This window comes from Octodon degus, unplaced genomic scaffold (genome assembly GCF_000260255.1).
Source record: "Octodon degus isolate 3935 unplaced genomic scaffold, OctDeg1.0 scaffold00016, whole genome shotgun sequence".
Classification (NCBI taxonomy): Eukaryota; Metazoa; Chordata; class Mammalia; order Rodentia; family Octodontidae; genus Octodon; species Octodon degus.
In genome coordinates this window covers 15,143,017-15,148,318 of record NW_004524592.1, presented here as the reverse complement: position 1 = coordinate 15,148,318, position 5,302 = coordinate 15,143,017, and the positions used below count along the sequence as shown (strand labels likewise).

General features: G+C 35.7%; 1 protein-coding gene and 1 pseudogene across 1 annotated transcript in view; one reads left to right on the top strand and one right to left on the bottom strand.

Annotated features, from left to right (window-relative positions):
• The window catches only part of Ica1l (islet cell autoantigen 1 like), a 127,814-nt gene that overhangs the window by 57,467 nt on the left and 65,045 nt on the right, over window positions 1–5,302 (bottom strand). The window lies entirely within an intron of this gene.
• On the top strand, window positions 4,574–5,239 carry LOC101577378 (annotated as a pseudogene).

Genomic DNA, 5,302 nt, shown 5'->3' with positions numbered 1-5,302 from the left:
GGCAGCGACCGCTCAGTCTCCGTCTCTTCACAAAATGACCGGGGCCTCCTCTTATTGAGAAGTTTTTGCATGTCAAAAAAATTTACCAACATATTGAAAAAAATCCCACAAATTTGGAAAAAATCTTGACTAATAAGCACTCAGACGAAGGTCTGCTCTCCACAATTTATAAAGAACTGGAAAACAGCAGGGCCCCAAAGAAAGGAGGGTAATCTCTCTTCCTGAGATTTCCCAAAATCTTCAATTATGATCTGCTTTATTACTATGTTTTTTTGGTAGACTTGATGGGGGCTTGACTTATTTTCATGCTAGGTTTATAAGACTATAAACATAACAAACATATGAGAAAGGGCTATCTCAAAAGACTTTGTGAATATTTCAGACCATAAATGTTTGAAATCATGTCAAATGAGTTCCTCAAGAGAGTCTTTCATACAAAATTAAAGCATGGAATGTTTACATGTTTTAGAAACCTTATCTCAGTTTCCATTTTTATAAGTAGTGCTGGTTTTATTTTGGCCCCAGAGATACAGACATTTTCAAAATGTTCTTATATTAATATGACCAATGGAACAATGCTATCTGGAACTCCAGTAGACCAGATACTCAGAAGCACTCTCCTTTGACAAAATAAATTCTTCCTAAAAGTATAAAATACAATTTAATTTATTAGAGAGACTCGGTCTTTTTTTTTTTTTTTTTTTTCCAGAACTGGGGATTGAAGTTAGGCCCTTTCACTTGCCAGACAAGCACTTATTCTACTGAGCTATCTCCCAAGCCCCAATTGAATTTATTAGAAAAAATATTATAAGCTGAAAAAAATGAGCAACAAGAGGAAAGATATATACTCTGTGGATAATTCCCAAAGTGATCCTGTTCCTCAGAAACAAAACTTTTCTTTTCTTTTCTTTCTTTTTCTTTTTTCTTTTTTTTTTGTGGAACCGGGCCCTTGTGAACTCAGGCCCTTGTGCTTGCTAGGGAAGCACTTACTCTACTGAGCCATCTCCCCAGCTGAACAACTTCTAACACTAAGCTGAAGGAGGCTAATGTGGTTACCAGATTGTGAGTGCTCCCCAACTCTGGAAAGAAGCAAAATGAGCAAAAAATTCTCTATACCTCTAAGACCCCCACAAATTAAGAACAAATAAGAACTAGTTCTAATCAGAAATCACTAAACAAGCTACCCCCCCAAAAAAGTGATGAAAACTAGCAACAATATATCTAGACACACACACAACCTGAATTTCAAGCATCTGCATATTAGACACATACATATATGAGTCAAAAAGAAAGAACAAGAGACTATAAAGTTTAACTAGGCAGATTTGTAAAAGGGCCAAATAGAACTTTTAGAAATAGATAGCTGTTGTACAGGAAAAAGAACTCCAAAATCTCCAGTGTATATATTACACAGCAGACTAGGCACAAGAAAAACAGATCTGAAGAACTTACCCAGAAATGCTATGTAGAGTGAAAAAGTGATGGCAAATATGAAAGAAAAGTTAAAAGATATGAGGAATTGATGAAAAGGTCCATCATAAACTTACTGGAGTTCTGAAAGGAGAGAATACAGAACATGGAGAAGTGGTAATATTTTAAAATTTATAATGGTTATTTTATCATACTAAAAGAATGAATATTTTATACTAAAAGAAATAAAGGCTAAGAATGCTTCAGAACTGGTTAGAAAAACAGATTAAGTAACACAATATACACAGCACAGATTTTTAACAATAAAAATTACATATCTTCACTGAACATACTCAAAGAACAAAACACCAAAAATAAAGAGCACATCCTAGCCTGATAAAAAAGTCCAATTTACTATAAAGGAATATATTTATATTAACAGATTGTTTTCCTCAACAGTAGTCATGAAAGGCAGAAAACAAAAGAACTATATTTTTCTTTCTCTCTCTCTCTCTCTTTTTTTTTTTTTTTTTTTTTTTTTTTTTTTTTGTTTTTTTTGGCGGAACTGGGGATTGAACTCAGGCCCTTGCCCTTGACAGGGAAGCGCTTATTCTACTGAGCCATCTCCCCAGCCCCAGAACTACATTTTTAAAGGGCTCAAAGAAAATACTAAGCAATCTTGGTATTGAGCAAAGCTCTCTTGAAAATGAGAAGTAATATTTTAAAATATAGATAAACCAAGCCACTCTCCAAAAAGTCTTCAATGAGAACCTCTAAATTAAAGCATATAGTTAAGGAAAAAGAAAAGCTCAGGATAAAGAAAAGGTCATAATGAAGATCTAAAATATAGGAACAAACAGCAAAGGAAGAAAAATATTGGTAAAATAGTATTTATAAAAAAGAACAATGTTCTAGTTTGTGAGAAATTAGAAAAAAGACAAATGAAATATTGGACATTAATAGTTGTTGAGGTGGCATAAATGATTAGGATTAGTTTTCTATAATCTTCATAATGTTCTTGAGATGCTAAATTGATAAATTTTAGATTAAATAGGCAGAATAAAACATAAGTGAAAAACTACCAAACTAAAAATGTAACTTCCAAACAAGTTCATGAGAAAAAGAAAGGACTAAAAAAAGTAAAAACAAATGCAAAAGAAAACTCCAAAACCTGAAATAGTAAGTCTAGACCACAGGAAAAGGGATAGGAGTAGAAGGATAAAACAGAAAATAAAAAGCACAGGTTAAATATAAATAGTGACAAAATGAATGGACTAAACTCATTGATTAAAATAATTAAAAGCCAAGCATGGTGGCCCATGCCTATAATCCCAGCACTCAGCAGGCTGAGGCAGGAGGATCAGTGTGGGGTTGAGGCCAAGCTGGGCAACAGTGAGTTCAAGGCCAGCCTGAGCAACATAGCAAAATCCTGTCTGAGGCACATTTGGCTTTTCTTTTAATCTTCTGAAATCTTGTTTATGAGAAAGATATCTAAGAAAGATAAGGAATTGGAAAGTTGAAAGTAAACACATGGAAAAAGGTATTCAAATGAATATTAATCAAAATAGAGCAGCTGTTACACATCACACTCTTAAGGTTTGTATTAAAAAATGTTCCCCCAAAGCTTCATGTATTCTTAGGTGGATGACTGGATCATGTCTTCTTTTGGAAGGTGACTGGATCATGAGGGAAGTGACCTCATCAATGGATCTATCCATGTAGGAGTGCATAAAGAGGAGGCCAGGGTTTGCCTTTGAAGGCTGGCTCGCTCGCTCTCTGTCTCTGTCTCTGTCTCTGTCTCTTTCTCTCCCCATCTCTCTTCTGCCCTCCTTTTTCTCACTCCCCCTACTCATCCTCTCTTCTACTAATCATCACAGAAGATGAGCAGCTTTTTTCTTCCATGACACTCCACTACCGTATTTCTACATTGGAACCACCTGACCATAGACTAAAATATCTGAAATGAAACCTCAATTAATTATTTCTCCTTCAAATTGTGTATGATAGATATTGTGTCTCAGCAACAAAAAACTGATTAATACACATGCAAAGGAGATGTTTAAACCAAAGAGTGTTATTAAGAATAGAAACCACTCAAAAAATATAAAAATTCTAAACTTGTAAACACTTACCACCCCCAACTCCTCAAAATATATCCTGAAAAACTATAGGAATATGTTAAAACATTTAATTTCATAGTGGAATGTTTCAAAACATTTCTCAACTGTTTTTTTTTTTTGCCAGCTCAGGTGGCATGTGGTGCCCTGCACCTGCCTAAGCTTGCCTAAGCAGACGCTTTAGACCACTGATCTATCTCACCAGCCCAACATTTCTCAACTATTGATAAACCAAATAATGAAAAATGAGTAAAAATGTAGAAGAGAGAACAACACATGTAATATACATACGACCTTGAATTCAAGAGTTAGAGAATATTCATTTTCCTCAAATGTAATGAACTTGTACAAAAATTGGCTACTTGTATAAGTTTATTACTGTTAATTAAAAAATATATAAGAACACATTCTCTGGTCATAATGCAATTTAGTTAAAATGAATAACAGAGATGAATTATAATGTCTGCATAATTTGGCAATTTCAGAAACACATTACAATATCAACCACAACCATGAGTCATTGAAGATTCATGGAAATGTTTAAAATTGTAAAATGAGATCAGGTCAATAATTTCTGACGTTGCCAGTTAAACAGAAGGCCCAATGCTATTATGGGCTACTGGACTCTTTTAGGATATTTTGCTGAGTTTACACACCTATAATATTCAATAACGGAATTTAGAAAAAATGGGGTATACAGATGAATGTCCATTTTGTATCTGTGTATTCAAAGTGGTTAGGATAGATATAAAGTTGCATTCTCTTAATGAATACAATGATTTGTTCTAATGGTGTTTGTAAATAGGATCTCAAGTCTGCATCTTGTACAGCAATTAACCACTAAGAAGAATATATGCAGTGTATTATTTGTTGCAACTGTACTTCCGATTTGATTTGAAACTGTCTCATTGCTGTTTATCAATAAAATTTTGAAAAAATAAAATAAAATTGTAAAATGAGAGCAAGTTCCCGGCGGTGGAGGCAAAGGCGGAGGCAAAGGTGGGGGCAGCTGTGCGGGGCCGCGGGTGGTGCCCGGCTTGCCCTCCGCGCCATGGCCAAGGTCCAGGTGAACAATGTGGTGGTGCTGGACAACCCGTCCCCCTTCTACAACCCGTTCCAGTTCGAGATCACCTTCGAGTGCATCGAAGTTGGAGCGGAAAATGATCTATGTGGGCTGTGCAGAGAGTGAAGAGTATGATCAAATTTTAGACTGTCTTAGTGGGCCCCGTTCCTGCAGGAAAACACATGTTTGTATTTCAGGCTGATGTGCCCAACCCCGGACTCATTCCAGATGCAGATGCAGTTGGCGTCACCGTGGTGCTCATTACTTGCACCTATCGAGGCCAAGAATTTATTAGAGTAGGCTATTATGTAAATAATGAATATACTGAGACAGAATTAAGGGAAAATCCACCAGTAAAACCAGACTTTTCTAAGCTTCAAAGAAACATTTTGGCATCTAATCCCAGGGTTATAAGATTTCACATTAATTGGGAAGATAACAGAGAAAAACTGGAAGATGCAGAGAGCAGTAATCCAAATCTACAGTCACCTCTGTCAACAGATGCTTTACCTTCAGCGTCAAAGGGGTGGTCCACATCAGAAAACTTGCTGAACGTCATGTTAGAATCCCACATGGACTGCATGTGACCACCTGCCATCCCTTTAGTACAGATTAAGCTATTACAAACAGAACTATTTCCCTGAAATTCTATAAGTATATAGTCAAGATACAATGTGAAGAATTTCATCCTGTAGAAAGTTTGTAAGAAAAC